The sequence below is a fragment of the Pleurodeles waltl genome, chromosome 2_1 (assembly GCF_031143425.1).
Source record: "Pleurodeles waltl isolate 20211129_DDA chromosome 2_1, aPleWal1.hap1.20221129, whole genome shotgun sequence".
NCBI classification, from domain to species: domain Eukaryota; kingdom Metazoa; phylum Chordata; class Amphibia; order Caudata; family Salamandridae; genus Pleurodeles; species Pleurodeles waltl.
Window position 1 is genome coordinate 879,047,339 of NC_090438.1, and position 16,909 is coordinate 879,064,247.

Sequence of the window (16,909 nt, forward strand, 5' to 3'; positions counted from 1 at the left end):
ATAATAGATCCACACTGCGTCAGTGTGGGATTTATAATAAAATGTACCCAGAGGGCACATTAGATGTCCCCCATGCAAAACCTAATATCCCTGGCATGGTTGCTGACTGGCTTTAACCAGCCTGCCACCACCAGACACAATTCTGGACTTTTGGGGTGAGAGCCTTTTGCTCTCAGGAGCCTGATGACAAAGTCTTTCTTGAGCAGAGGTGTCACACCTTCTCCCCCACGTAGGCACCCTGCTCAGTCAGCTTCAAACTCCTTGCCACCTTTGAAATCCAACCCTAGCCTCTGCCGCTTGCGGCAGAAGGCAGTCCACCTCTTCTATCCCCACATTTTGCAGGTAGAACAGTGGGAAACGTAGGCAGACTAGGGAGTGTCCACCTTCAGCCTGCACCACTTCTCAGGTGTGGCAGGTGGGGTGACCACTCAATTTAATTTTCCTTCATTTTAGATGGTAGGTAAACTAGCCATTAAGGGTCAGGGTTGTGTCCCCTCCCCACAGGAAGTAATCACTTAGTGGGTATAGCGACCCTAATGTAGGTGGCCCATTGGCTACTACCAGGTACTTCCCTTAATGACCCCTAAATACAGTATTTAGGTGGAATCTCCTGATCAAGACCTCAGATTCAACAGCCACAAGAAGACCAGGGCAAAGAAGACCCAAGGCATGAGAACTGAAGACCTGCTGTACCAAAATAAAAGTGCCAAACTCTGCCTGCTACTCCAAGGACTTGAAAATTGTTGCTGAGGTGTCACCTGGAAACCTGATGAGCACCTCAAGCCTTCTAACAATTGCCAAGAACCTCCCTCAGAGTGAAGTTATCACTCTCCTGCACCCTGCAGGCAAGGAACCCATGATGTCTGGTTTACTGATCTGCTGCTGACCTACGACTCGGCCACAGCAACCCAGCCAAAAACCACACAACAGCTTCAGGAGACCTGAACTGCCTTCCTGCCAAGGTTGTTGGCACTAGGACCTTCAAGGGGTGTGGCATACCAGTAGCAGTGGGTACCGGACCCCCAACAGCAGACACCCAGAAGCAGAGTCCATCCTGGACTCCCAAAATCTCAGGAGCATGCACCAGTTGGGAGACTTCAGGACACCCGAGATCCACCCAATGAGTGGCCCAGCTGACCTGCACTCCACCCTCCAAGCTGCCTGCCCCTAACCACGAGGACTCCAAGATGCGTGGTGCCTGGCTGACCTATCTCTGCTGCAGCCGGCCTCCCTGGCCACTACATTGACCAATCAGCTGTTCTCCTGTGGTCCTCGAGCCCTTGCGACCTACACCTTCCAAGAAAACCCTCTGGAGTTATGTTTAAGTTCCTCTGTGTAGTGTGTTCTTTGCACACCAGCTCCAGGATCTTCAGCCGCTGCTCCTGCTTGAAATGGGAACAGCCCAAACTTCTTCAGATGGACCATTCGACCTCTCCATGACCTCAACCTAAAAAACAGAAGATGACTTTTGTGAGAGCATTGCCTAATTTTATATGCATTTTGTTAGAAATTGGGTCTTTTGTTGGCAGTAATGTTACCCCCAGTACAAGTAAGGGCCCTCACTCTAGTCAGGGTAAAGGAGAATCACCCTCAGCTAACCCCCACTCACCCCCTTGGTAGCTTTGCATGAGCAGGCAGGCTAAACTTCAGAGTTCTAGGTGTAAAGTATTTGTACCAACACACACAGTAACTCAGTAAAAAATACTACAAAATGACACCACACAGGTTTAGAAAAATAGGAATTATTTATCTAAACAAAACAAGACCAAAATGACAAAAATCCAACATGCACAAGTCATTAATTAAAAAGCAAAAAGAGTCTTTAATCCTTTAGTAAACAGTAATAACACTGCTCGCATTGAAAAGTACCTGTGTAGCATCAAAATAACATGCACGGGCGGTTGTGCGTCCAAAAAGGTTAGCGATGCGTTGATTTCTCACCTACAAGCGTGACTCACCTCATTTCTCCTTCTCCATTCAGGTCAGGGTGTATTGTTTTTCCTCTCCACAAGAGAGCGATGCGTCAATCCGGGCAAGCACTCGGGTCCGGGCAGGGGTTGCGTAATTTTTACACGTCCGGCAAGATTTGCATCGAAAATCCTGCTGCACCGTATCAGCAAAACCACGCTATGTGGGTTGCGACGTTATTAGCCTTTGTCAGAGGCTGTTGTGCCTTGTTTCCCCAGCTGCGTGCGTTGATCTTTCAGCCGCGATGACGGTGGAGCATCGATTTCTGCCACGAACCCGGTGGCGCGTTGTTTTTCTGCTGCATCTCAGAAGGTGCGCCAATATTTTCCCCGCATGGCTGTCTGTGCGTAGATTGTAAATCTTGGTCTGCCAGCTTCACCCATCAAGGCCCCAGAAACTGGATAGAGCACCACTTGGCAGGGCAGGAGTCTCATTAAAGAGTCCAGGTGATGGCAGGAGAAGTCCTTGATGGCCCTGAGACTTCAACAACACGAGGAAAGCTCAGGACAAGCCCTTGGAGATTTCTTTACAAGCAGGAATGCACAACAAAGTCTAGTCTTTGTCCCCTTGCACAGGCAGAAGCAGCAACTGCAGGGTAGCTCCACAAAGCACAGTCACAGGCAGGGCAGCACTTCCCCTTAAGTCTTCCTCCTGATGCCCAGAAGGGATCTAAAGTCTATGGTTTTGTATGCCCTTCTTATACCCATTTTGGCCTTTGAAGTAGGCTTATTTCAAAGGAAAGTCTCTCTTGTTTGTGAAATCCTGCCTTGTCCAGAAAAGGCCCCACACACACACCAGGGGGTTGAAGACTGCATTGTGTGAGGGCAAGCACAGCCCTTTCAGGTGTAAGTGACCACTACTCCCACCCAGCACAGATGGCTCATCAGGATTTGCAGGCTACACCCCAGCTCCCATTATGTCAATGTCTAGAAAGAGGTGCAAACAGCCCAAGTGTCAAACTGACCCAGACAGGGAATCCACAAACAGGCAGAGTCACAGAATGGTTTAAGCAAGAAAATGCCCACTTTCTAAACTGCCATTTTCAAACCCGCAATCTGATAACCATCTTTACTAAAAGATGTATTTTCAAATTGTGAGCTCTGAGACCCCAAACTCCACATGCATATCTGCTCCCACAGGCAATCTATGCTTTAATCATGTTTAAAGGCAGGCCCCATGTTAGCCTATGAGAGGGATAGGCCTTGCAACATTGAAAACCATATTTGGCAGTATTTCACTGTCAGGACAAATAAAACACATTAGTATATGTCCCACCTTAAACATACACTGTACCCTGCCCATGGTGCTACCTAGGGCCTACCTTAGGGGTGTCTTACATGTAAGGAAAGGGAAGGTTTAGGCCTGGCAAGTGGGTACACTTGCAAATTCAAATTGGCAGTTAACATCTGCACACACAGACACTGCACTGGCAGGTCTGAGCCATGTTTACAGGGCTACTAATGTGGGTGGCACAACCAGTGCTGCAGGTCCACTAGTAGCATTTGATTTACAGGCCCTGGACACCTCTAGTGCACTGTACTAGGGACTTACCAATCATGGGAAGCCAATGACATACACATGTTATACAGAGTCACTTGCACTTTATCACTGGATAGCAGTGCTAAAGTGCCCACAGTAAAAAAAAACAGCAAAAACATAGTCCAGCACATATCAACAACCTGACAGACAGAGACAAAAAGTTAGGGGAGACCACGCCAAGGATGAAAAGTCTAACACATTTACTACTTTTCCCATTTATTTCAAAGGTGAGTAATAATCTATAAAAACACTGCATCTTCCAAACTTGAAAACTACATAACTAAAAAAGTACTCACATTATAATGAAAATCTTGGTTTTAAAAAAATCATTAAAATCTATATTATTTATGTAAATTGGTCTTGAGTTATTCCTTTGACTGTGTGTCTTCATTTATCGATACTGTGAGTACAATATATTCATAAAAAGCTATAGTATTGTTGTAAATTGGCCTTGAGTTATTCCTTTGAGTGTTAGCTTTCATTTAATAATACTGTGAGTAAAACAAATTGTCAGCATGCCTCACAAACTATCCTAACTGCTCATCCACTCTACAACAAAAGATAGAGCACTAGGTGATCTATTTTTACCTCTGGATACCAAGGTGGGGCTGCTTGGACTCTCTGCACAGTGCAACATAATTTTCATAAACATATAGGAAGCCAGCCTCCTACATTTTGGTGGATCAACGGTGGGATTTATCACTTTGCATTTGCTATAACTACTTTGTTAATGAGCGATCACACAAATGACTCTAAAAATTTACTATATACTAATTGCATTTTTCAATTGGTCTATTTTTCAAAAATTCTAAATTTAATTGCTAGGGCACTTGTTAGATCCCTGAAATAGTAATTAAAAGTTTTAAAAGACCTTACTTAAATTAGGACTTAGAAAAAGCTCCTAACAGTTGTTGAAAACGACCCAATTTTAGTAAGCTAAAATGTCTGATGCAGAGAACCCAGAACAGGAGCTTGCGCTGATCCCTTACATGTAGTTCAAATATACCATGATAAGAGCTCTATGTAAAGCATACCAAATTTACGCTGGAGCTCATACTACCATTGAAAAACCTAGAAGGCCTGTGGCAACACATGGGAAAGAAAATCCAGTAGTAGAAGGCGATTCCATAGAGAATAAAGTCAACTTAAATGAAGCTGAGGATGATGTGATATCCTCTGTCTCTGAAGTAGGAGTCCTCTCAGAGGAGGATATGGCGCTAGTAAGAATGACCAAAAGGTTGGCTTTACTGGCTCAACTTTTGGAAACGGAGATTAAAAGAAGAGAGTTGGGTTTAGGACCCATCTCTGGTGGCAGCATACAAAATGCTAGGGAGAAAGAGAAATTGTTTAACTCAAAACTCCTCAAAGGAGTTGTCCCCCCTTACACAGAATGTGATAATGTCATCAAATGGTTTTCTGTCTATGAGAGAGCCTGCATAGCCAGGAAGTAGATAGGAAACATTGGGGCTCTCTATTTTGGAAACTGTTACCGGACGAATGCCATGGTAGACTCTTGAAATTGACTGAGACAGATGCTATGTCTTATGACCTCCTGAATCCTACCATGATTGAGGGCTTTGAACTTACCACTGAAGAATACAGTACAACCTTAAGGGAGACTCGAAAAATCCAGTCAGTCCTGGTGGAATTTGTTGAGTTTTCACTAAAAATGCTGGGTAGCTGGTTAGAAGATAATAAGGTGCAAGATTCTGATGGACTTTACAATTTAGGCCCTCATTACAACCCAATAAACAAAATGGGATCACAACCACGGCGGAAAATGCCAACACAGACAGCCACTTTAACACTCTGACTGCCACGGCGGTAGCAACAAACACCATGGTGGTCACTGCCAACAGCTGGGTGGAAGACAATGTACCGCCCAACCCATCACAACCCGCCTATCCACCAGCTTTTCTGGGGCAGTACCAACGCCATCAAAAGCACAGCGGAAACACTACTCTGAAGGGAAACCACTCACCTCTCGATACTCTACGAAGAACCAGGACGCCATGGAGCCTGAGTTACAGGTCCTGCCCATGCTGGTATATCTCCTCATCTACCAGGAACCCCAAGGACGGCGGCGACAACAACGATGACGGTGAGTACTGCACGTAGTACACAGGGGGGAGAAAAAAGAGAGTGACACACACGCAACACCCCCCCCCACCAACAACAACATACACACAAACAGATCCAACAACATTACATATACACCCCATAACCACCTGGAAGAACGCAACGGCAAAAGGAATTGAGTCAAACCAGTTATATTTTAAAAATAGGCAGATATACTATAGACTTTGAAAAACAGTATTTACAAAAATATACAATATGTACAGAAGGCCGTACATTGTCCTTCACAAATGTTCGTGGGCCACTCGGCCAAAAATCATGGACCAAGCCCGCACTTGAGTCCTGCCTCAATACGGAGAGAACACTGCAGGGGAATCAGGTCGAAAACAGACAGGCACCTCAGGGGGATGGGGAAGAGGGTACACCTCAGCCGGAAAATGGTACTACGCCACTGTTCCTGGAGGGGGCTACATGCCCACAGTGATGTCCTGGGGAGTGCAAAGCCACAGTCTCTCAAGCGGGTGCTTTGCCCACTGCTTGGTCCTTGGGAGTGAAAAGCCACAGTATCACAAGTGGGTGGTTTGCTCACTGCTTGGTCCTGGGGAGTGCAAAGCCACAGTCTCTCAACTCTCTCAATTGGGTGGTTTGCCCACTGCTTGCTCCTGGGGAGTGCAAAGCCACAGTCTCTCAAGTGGGTGGTTTGCCCACTGCTTGGTACTGGGGCGTGCAAAGCTACAGTCTCTCAAGTGGGTGGTTTTCCCACTGCTTGCTCCTGGAGAGTGCAAAACCACAGTCTCTCAAGTCTCTCAAGTGGGTGGTTTGCCCACTGCTTGCTCCTGGGGAGTGCAATGCTACAGTCTCTCAAGTGGATGCCAACTTTCACCGGTTCTGGACGGAGCTTTGTGCCCAGAGTACTTCATCCTGCCAAGGATGGGGTGAGTGGATGCATATCCCCACTGGTTCTGGAAGGGGCGTGGTGTCCAAAATGCTTCATCTTGCCAAGGAAAGGGTGAGTGGATGCATATCTCCACTGGTTCTGGAGGGGGCTTCGTGCCCAGAGTGCTTCATCATGCCAAGGATAGGGTAAGTAGATGCATACCTCCACCGATTCTGGAGCGGGCTTGGTGCTCAGTGATGCAGTACTTGGGGTGTGCCAGTTCACATTCCCTCACCTGGGCGTCTTAGGCACGAGATTTGCCAGGAACAGGTAGCAATATAGTTCATGGACCAGGGCTAGACTCCATCCTGCGGTGCCTAAGGCTGCTAAGTGGTTGTAGTGCCAGTGCTGGTGGGGGTAGGCTCCAGCCTGTCTCCTGCAGACTCAGACGGCCACAGACTGGGGCTGCTGGTGCTGGTAGTGGTCCTACTGTCTGCAGTGTAGGTGGTAGTGCTTGCAGTGGTGCTTGCGGTGGGGCTGCTGCCGGTGCTGGCCGTGGTGCAGGTGCCGGTGCTGCCAGTGGTGGAGGGAGGCTCCAGCCCTCCTCCTGCAGCCTCGGACGGCTGCCAACTGGGGATGCAGCTGCTGACAGTAGTGGTGGCAGTGGCGGTGCAGGTGGCAGTGCTTGTGGCGGGGCTGCTGGCGGTGCTGCATGCAGTGCAGGTGGCAGGGCTGGCGGTTCTGCTGGTGGACACCAGGGCTTCATCTGCATCCTCCTTCGGCTGAAGTGCCTTGCCGTCGGTTTCATGCCCCTTCCTCACCTTGGCAGATGCTGTTGTGCCCTTGGCTCTGGCAGCTGGAGTTTTGGAGGAGGCATTGCTAGGTGGGTCGTGTTCCTTGCACTTGCTGCATGCTGTCCCCTTCTTCACCTTGGCAGGTGGCAGAATGGTTTGGTACTTTACAGGGGTTGGTGGCACACTGGCTGTCCTGACGGGTGCCCCCTTCGAGCCTCTGGGTGTTGCAGATTCCACAGCAGATGGCGACTTGGTGGCTGAGGTGCTGGCCTAGGTTCTGGACACCTTGACCCGAGGGGAATGCTGGGGGGGAGGGGTAGGGAACAGGTCAATGTTTGCCAGGAAAACGTTTTTAGACACACAGGGGTGGGAAGAGAGAAAGGGTTTGGGAGTGGAGGAAGAGGGAGTGGTTGTAGGAGGTGTTTGTCTGCTGAGTTTGGGCGAAGGTGCATGTGCTGGATGCTGTTGTGAGGTGGATGGCTGTTGAGTGGGTAGGTGCTTGCATTTGTGTACTTTCGGAGAAGGGGTCGCAGACACAGTGGGAGAGGACACAGGGGATGTGTGCATGATTGTGGGGGTGGTGACTGCCAGTGAGGGGTGAGTAGTGATGGGCGTGCTGGTGATGGAGGTAGTGGATGAGGATGTAGTGCATGCAGGTGTGAGTGGAGACAATACGAGGAGGGAGGTGGACAATGAGGAGGACGGGGACACAGTGGAGGCAGTGGATGTTGGTGTGTCTGCATGGGTATGGTTTTTGTGTGAGTGCCTGTGGGATGATGTGTGGTGCTTGTGTTTACTTGAGCCACTTCTGTGTGTTAATTTGGGTGATTGCTGGTCTGAAGGTGTGCTTGGGATAGGCTGGGGTTGAGGGGATTGGGACTGGGTAGAGGAAGTTGAAGGGGGGAGGCTAGACACAGGGACAAGGGCTGCCATCAGTGCTGAGGCCAGAGCCTGAAATGCTCTCTGTTGGGCTGCCACGCCAGAGTGAATGCCCTCCAGGTATGCATTTGTTTGTTGCAAATGCCTCTCAACACCCTGGATGGCATTCAGACTGCCCAACTGTGAGGAATCTCAGGAGGTCAATAGCCTCCTCACTGAGGGCAGCATGACTGGGCAGGGCCTGAGGTGCCTGGGGCAAAGGAGATGCCCACCCTTCTGGGTGAGCGAGCACAGGAAACACACTGAGGGCCTACTGGGAGGGCAGTGCTGGTAGGGGGGGTGGCTGCTGTACCTGTTGATGGCGTGGGCACAGAGGTGTCCGCTACCACCAGGGAGCTTCCATCAGAGGAGGAGTTGCTGTCTCTGGTCTCCCCTCCTGTCCACGTCATGGTGCTCCCCTTACCCTCCGTTCCACTGGTGCCCTCACAGTCAGAGGATTCGGCCTCCAGGGCCATGTAGGATTCAGCTCCCTTCGTCGCCGGTGCCTCTGCTCCTCCGCCAGATGATGCTAATGCACATAAGGACATGGTGACAAAACAAAAAGGGGGGAGAGAAAGAGGATACACTTGGTCAGTGCCAGCAACACCACTACTGTTGGCGTACACAACACACAGGGAGCAGCGCTATGCACTAGGCCATGCCCAACCAGTTGCTAAGCTAGTGAACAGCCCATGGGGTCTAATGCCTAACACCATCAGCTGCACCCCAGAAACCCACAGGATCCTGCCCAGTAGTAGATGTCCACTAACACTATTGGGGTAGGTGTGCTTCAGAGCCCGCCCATCAAGGGACCTACCCTGCCATCTTTGCCCTGGCCTATGGGCACCATAGCCCCACCCCCCACTCAGATAACTCTTAATGTGCGCAAAGCAGGAGTCTGATTCTGTAGTCCACCCCTTGTGGCTGCTGTGATGCCTTAAAGATCCCATCCAACTCCAGATAGGCCACTGCCAGGATGCAGAACATCAGGGGGTTCATGGTGCGACAGGCACCCCTTCCTCATTGGGAGGCCAGCCCCAGCTGGGCATCCGCCGTCTTCTCTGCCCAGCGGCACAGGTCCTCCCACCTTTTGCAGCAGAGGGTGCTCCGCCTGCCAAAGACCCTCAGGCCGCACCTCCTTGGTGATGGCACGTCAAATACCCTTTTTCTGGTGGGTGCTGACCTGCAGGGAAAAGACAGCAGAAAAGGGAATTAGTCACCTGTCTGGACTGTCACTGTCATGGCCCACCAGATCCCTCCCATCCCCTGATGCACATACATTGACCACCTTACATGCTTCACTCGGGCCCAGATGCCTCTGCCTCCCCTACATGTGGCCTACATACACAGCACTCCCTACATTCATGCCCCACGCATCGTGCTCACACTTTACTCACCTGTTTGTCTGGAGGACCGTAGAGTAACGTGTACTGGGGTAGGACACCATCCACCAGTTTCTCCACCCCCTCCACAGTGAAGGCAGGGGCCCTTTTCCCAGACACATGAGCCATTGTCGCTTCCAGACACAGCTTACATCAGCACTTGCAATGTAGGTCCTCTCCTGTTGAAGGCCAGGTATCAAGTGAGTGGATAGATAGAAAATGGCAGTGACATCCGCGGCAGTACGTACCGTCACCACAGGCGTACATCGCCATTGGCTCCTGGAACCCATAGGGTCCAATGATAACCAATGCAAAGTTGTGTGCCGGTCATCAACCGCCTACCGCGACGGCGCACAACACCAGTGCAATTACCTCATTTCCACTTGTCCCTCCTCACAGGTCAGTCATCTGCCATTTCAGGGGGGCACAAGGCCATGGCACCTAACTGCATCACAGCAGACATTGGCACAGCTACTGATTTTCAGATTCACATTTAGTTTCTGTAAAGAAATCACCATTAGTGCAACAGATGTGGGAATATGACCCTCTGCTCGCCGTACTCTTCCATAGACTTTAACCGCTGAGGCTGAATAAGAGATGGCAGCATCCTCCAGAGTACAGACACCTGGTGGACCGTGCAACAATGGAGGACAGACACATTATTATTACCTACAGACTTGATCGTGCCATAATCCAGGAACTGTGTGCCCAATTGGAGCCAGATCTGATGTCAGCTATCCGGCAGCCCACTGGTATCCCCCCTCTAGTGCAAGTCCTGCCAATGCTTCATTTCCTGGCAAGTGGTTCCTTCCAAACAACAGTGGCCATTGCATCAGGGATGTCTCAGCCAATGTTTTCTAACGTGTTGACTGCTGAAACACATGCACAGCTACATCGTGTTCCCCAAGGTGGAGTATTTGGCCACAGTGATAGCTGACTTCTATGCCCTGGGTCATATCCCCAACATCATTGGTGCCATTGATGGTATACATGTGGCATTTGTTCCCCCCGGAGAAATGAGCAAGTTTTCAAGAATAGAAAAAGCTATCACTCTATGAATGTGCAGATGGAGTGTTTGGCGGACTAAGTACATCTCCCATGTGAATGCCAAATACCCTGTCTCTGTGCATGATGCCTTCATCCTGAGGAATAGCAGCATCCATTATGTGATGGGCCAACTCCAGAGGCACCGGGTGTGGCTAATAGGTGAGCCCAAGGTCCCCACCCATTATATATTGGTGTATGGGGTTGTCCCTAAGGGTGAGTGTGTGGCTAACAGGTATCCCTCAATATTTGCAGGTGACTCTGGGTATCCCAACCTCTCATGGCTACTGACCCCAGTGAGGAATGCCAGGACAAAGGCAGAGGAACGTTACAATGAGGCACATGGGCGTACAAGGAGGATTATTGGAAGGACCTTTGGCACCGTAGTGACCCACCTCACAGAACTTACCTCCAAAAGGATCGAATGGACAGTGAGTTGTCAAAAGGCTTTTGATAAGCAAAAGAATGCAATGTGTTCTGCCCCAATCCTGAAGGCTTCAGACTACTCCAGGCAGTTTATTGTTCAGACACTCTCGGAACATGGATAGGAGCAGTCCTAGCCCAGACAAATGATGAGGGACATGACCAGCATGTTGTTTTTATAAGCAGAAAATCAGGCGCCAGAGATCAAAGCAGAGTGCCATTGGGAGGGAGGCATTCGCTGTGGTCTGGGCCCTGAAGAAGCTGAGGTTTCACGTCATAGTTTCAGACAGACCACAGACCTCTTAGGTGGCTGCAACATATGAAAGATGAAAGTCCTAAACTGCTTAGGTGGTTCACTTCTCTACAGGAATTTGACTTTTCAGTGGAACACTGACCTGGAACTTCCCATGCCATTGCAGATGGCCTTTTCACGTTCTTGCACTTAGAGGCTGAGGACTCCCTGAGGGAACAGTAGTTTCATCCCCTTTCAGTTGGGGGTAGTGTAAGAAAGTGCCTTTTTGACATGGTTAGCCCCCCACTTTTTGCCTTGAACATGGTATGGTTTTGAAGTGTAAATGCACTGGATCCCTGCTAAATAGGTTTCCAGGGCTAGATCTCTTTCCCCAAAACTGTACTTTGATTAACAACTTCAGCCACCCTTGTAAGTCCCTACTAAATGGTACCCTTGGTACTTAGGGCATGGGTACTAAAGAGGGTACCCACAGGGCTGCAGCACCATTTATGCAACTCTGAAAGGCCCCACACCAGTCTCATGCAAACTACCACTGCAAGTTGCATGACAAGCTGTCCCCTAAATTGAAAACTCGACATGTCACTCACGATGGGTGCCATGTCCACTAACACTGCATACAATATAGATAAGTCACCACTTTAGCAAAAATTACAGCCCTAAAGCTGGGTGCACTATAATGCATGTGAGGACATATGTGCATGAGCAGATATGCACTTCCTGTGTCATTGCTAAATTCTTAGACATAGAAGTGTACAGGGAACAGTGGTCACCACGAATTCCCCAGCTACATGATGGCCTCCCTGAACACTGGGTTGTTTGATATCAAAAACTCAGAATAACATATCCACACTGATGCCAGTGTGGGACATATTAAAAAATGTACCCATAGGGCACATTAGAGGGGCTCCCTGCAAAGCCTAACAGCCCAGACATAGTTGCTGACTGGTCTTAAGCAGTATGCCACCATTAGACATGTTTCTGGACTCCTGGGATGAGACCCTTTTGCTCTCAGGAGCCCGAAGTCAAAGTCTTTCCTGGGCAACGGTGTCACACCTCCTCCCCCTTGCTCAAGCAGTCAGCTTCAAAGTTCTTGCTGCCTTTGAAATCTGACCCCCAACCTCTGATGCTAGCAGCAGAAGGCAGCCCAATGATTTTACCCCCACTTTAGGTGGGAAGATCGGTGGAAAACTTAGGAAGAATAGGGGGAGTGACCGCCCTCAGCCAGCAACACCCCTCTGGTGTGGCAGGCCAAATGACCACTCCTTTTTATTTTCCTCCATCTTGAATGGTAGGAAAAATAGACAATTAGGGTCATGATGGGGGTCACTTAGCGGGTTTAGCTACCCTAAGGTAGGTGGCCCATTGGCCACTACCAGGTACTCCCCCAATGTCCCTACTTACAGTATGTATGTGGCATCCCCTGACCGAGACATCTAATTCAATAGACACAGGAAGACCAGGACAAAGAAGACCCAAGGCATGAGAACTGAAGCCCTACTGCACCAAGAAAAAAGTATCAGCCCTGCCTGCAAATCCCAGAACGTGACAATTATCACTGTGGTGTTGCCTGGAAACCTGAAGCACTCTACAAACCCAGAGCACCTCCATCCTTTTAAAAGTTGCCAAGAACCTCCCTTGGAGTGAAGGTATCACTCTTCTGCATCCTGCAGGCAAAAAACACATGAAAATTGGTTTACTGACCTGTTGCTGACCAATGACTGCCAAAGCAGCCAAGCTAAAAACCACACAAGAGATCCAGAGGACCTTACCTGCCTCCCTGCCAAGTTTGGTGGCACTAGGACCTTCCAGGGGAGTGGTGTACCAGTACGCATGGTACCAGACCCCCAGTGGCGGACAACCAGACGTAGAGTACATTCCAAACTCCCAAAATCCCAGGAGCAAGCACCATTAGAGAGACTTCAAGACACCCAAGATCTACCCCCTGAGTAGTCCAGCTGACCTGCAATCCATCCTCCAAGCTGTCTGCCCCAGACCTTGAGGACTTCAAGATGCACAATGCCTGGCACCCTGCCTCCCCACCTTCTGTACCAACCAACCAGATGTGATCCTGTGGTTCCAAAGCCCTTGTGACCTTCTCCCTCCAAGGAGTCCCTTCGGAATTACCTTGAAGTCTCCCTGTGCAACTGGTTTCCAAGTGGTACCAGCTCCCGGATCTTCAGTCACTGCTCTCGCTCGACCGCAAATGGCTGGAACTTTTCCAGCTGGACCATATGGCCTGTCCACGACCTCGACCTAAAAATAGGAGGTGACACTTATGGGAGCCTTGCCTAATTTTATATGCATTTTATTCCTTTTCCCATTGATTCCTATGGTGCTTATGGTGCTTAATTACACATAAAACAGTGCATTTTCCAAAGTTTAAAAAATCATAACTAAAAAGGTACTTAGCTTATGACACTGAATTTGAGCTTAAAAAATTAATAACAATGTATGATATTTTTGTAAATTGGTCTCAAGTTATTCCTTGGAGAGTGTGTGTTAATTTACTGATACTGTGAGTAAAACAAATGCTTTGCACGATGCCTGGAATAGCCTAACTACTTGCCTATACTATGACAAAAATGGAGCATTAGGTCTGCTATTTTCCTCTGGAGACCAAGTTGGGGTGGCTTCGACTCTCTGCACAGTGCACAGCATTTTTGTACACCAAATAGATAGCCAGCTTCCTAAATAGATAGCCAGCTTCCCACAGTGAGTGTCTGAGTGGGCCTGTGAGTGGGAGCTTCAGTGTCTGAGTGGGTTTGTGAATGGGTGCAACAGTGTCTGGGTGGGTCTGTGAGTGGGTGCAATAGGGTTTGTGATGGACTGTGTGAGTGACTGAATGGGTCTGTGAGTTAGTCCATGACTCTCTGAGTGGGTCTGTGAGTGAATGTGTGAGTGTATGAGTAGGCCAGTGAGTGAGTGCAAGAGTATATGAGTGGGTCTGTGAGTGAGTGCATGAGTGTCTAAGAGGGTCTGTGAGTGGGTGCGACTGTATCTAAGTGGGTCTGTGAGTGGGTGCATCAGTATCTGAGTGGGTCTGTGAGTCGGTGCATAAGTATATTACCGGGTCTGTGAGTGAGTGCATGAGTGTCTGAGTGTCTGTGTGATTGGGTGCCTTAGTCTCTAATTGTGTTTGTGAGTGGGTGCACTAGTGTGTAAGTAGCTCTGTCTTTTCAATATTCACGAATCCTTCAAGAATATGAAAAACAAATGCATGCATTCAATGTACAGCACTACTTTTATATTTACCTACCACTTTATTAATTCAGTACACCGCAACAACAATCTGAAAAGGCCTCTAAGTGTGTGCATATGAGTCTGAATGGGTCTGTGAATGAGTGTGTCAGTGTCTGAGTAGGCCCATCACTGGGTGAATCAGTGTGCAGTGGGTTTGTGAGTAAGTGATTGAGTATATGACTGGGTCTGTGAGTGAGTTCATGAGTGTATGAGTAGGTCTGTGAGTGGGTGCATCAGTGTCTGAGTGGGTGAATAAGTGTGTAAGCAGGTCTGTGAGTGTCTTCTGGCCTTTCAGTATTCCTCTATCCTGCAAGAATATGCAAAACAAAAGCATGCATTCAGTGCATAGCACCAATTTTATACTTGCCTGCCATTTAACAATTCAGTACACCACAACGACCTCTGAATGGCCCTCTGAGTACATGCATGTGAATCTGAGTGGGTCTATGAATAAGTGTGTCAGTGTCTCAGTAGGTCTGTCTGTGGGTGTATCAGTGTGCAAGTGGGTCTGTCAGTAAGTGACTGAGGGGGTCATTCTGACCAGCTACTTGAAAACCTCCAAAAACCCGACATCCACAAAAGTCCGCCACACCAAAGGTCAGCGAAAAAATGGCGATGACCAAACCTCCACCGTCACGCCAACACAAATACACCCATGCCATTCCGACCAATGAATCCACGCGGCGGTCTTTCAACCGCGGTATTCCATTGGCGGTACACACCGATGCGGTCAAAATACACACACCCTTACAAAACACAACCACATTGGACAATTTGAAATACACACACCTGATACACATACACACACCTCTCCCACACACCCAATACAATATAAAACACACACCCACATCACCCACAAACCCCTACGACCACAACTGCGAAGTAAGGACAGAGAGAGACAGCACTGCTTAGAGTAGACCATCACACAGAGGCAAATCACAACATCACCCACACAATTACCACGCACAAAACACCATACACCACCACACACATCACACTCTACAACACATACACCACCCCTCACCTCATCCACACCACCCCATGGCACCCCAAAGACACCCCAGGTTCTCTGACGCAGAACTCAGGGTCATGGTGGAGGAAATAGTTTGTGGAGAGCCCCAGCTCTTCGGGGCACAGGTGCAGCACACCACAATTGCTAGGAAGATGGAGCTATGGCAAAGGATAGTGGACAGGGTCAACGCGGTGGGACAGCATCCACGCAATCGGGATGACATCAGGAAGCGCTGGAACGACCTACGGGGGAAGGTGCGTTCCATGGTATCAAGGCACAACATTGCGGTGAAGAAGACTGGCGGCGGACCCCCACCTACTCCCCCAGAATTTACAGCATGGGAGGAGGAAGTCTTGCACATCCTGCATCCTGAGGGCCTCGCAGGAGTAGGCGGAGGAATGGACTCTGGTAAGTCAATTCTTAACTACTTCTTCCCACCCCCACCCCACCTGCATGCCAGCACATACCCCCACCCCCACCCCCATCACAACAACTCCTTGCAAATGGCTCACCATCACAACCCACCCATCCCAACACCAAGCCCTGCATGCGACCACAAAGCATGGACACCCATCACCAAAGCATGCCCACTGCACACATACATCACCCCCACAAGCCACCCTCACAAAAGACCCCACAAGGGAATGCCTGCACTTGGGTACACGGCCACCCACCCATCACACGAAATGCCACACACAGAAGCAATAACCATACCGTTATACCCCTGCAGGACCCGAACGCCACCACACCGCCACGGAGGGTACAGAGATGTCCATCCCACCCCCAGACGAGGCCCCCAGCGATGACAGCAGCTCTGTCTCCCTGGACCCAGATGACCAGCCCGGCCCATCGGGGACCTCTGGACAGTCGGTTCCCCACAGACAGCCACAGGCTACAGCAGACCTAACCCCCTCTGGGAACACCAGCACAGCTCCCACCCAGCGGGCCCATGCCTCTGTCTCCAGGACACGTCAATCAGCGGTGTGTCCGCCACTACAGGGCACTCAGGTTGACCCACCACCCCAACAACCACAGGGACCTGGGGGCAGTGGTAGTGGGCACACCATCCAGGAGACAGAGGCACAGGAACACAGGGGAACTGGGAGGGCTGCTGTGCGACCGGGGAGGGACAGGCCCAGGGAACCCACTCTCCAAGAGGCCCTCTCCTCCATCATGGGAGCATACCACCACTCCCAGGAGACAATGGCGACGGTACTGGCCAGGTTCCAGGAGATCCAGGCACAGCAGGAGGAAGGGTACATGGGGTTCAGAGAGGAACTGAGGAACATTGGTTCCGCAATGGGGACCATCGTTGTGGCCCTTAACCAGATAGTCACCACATTGCGGGACCATGTGGCACCCCAAAGGGCTCCTGTCACTAGC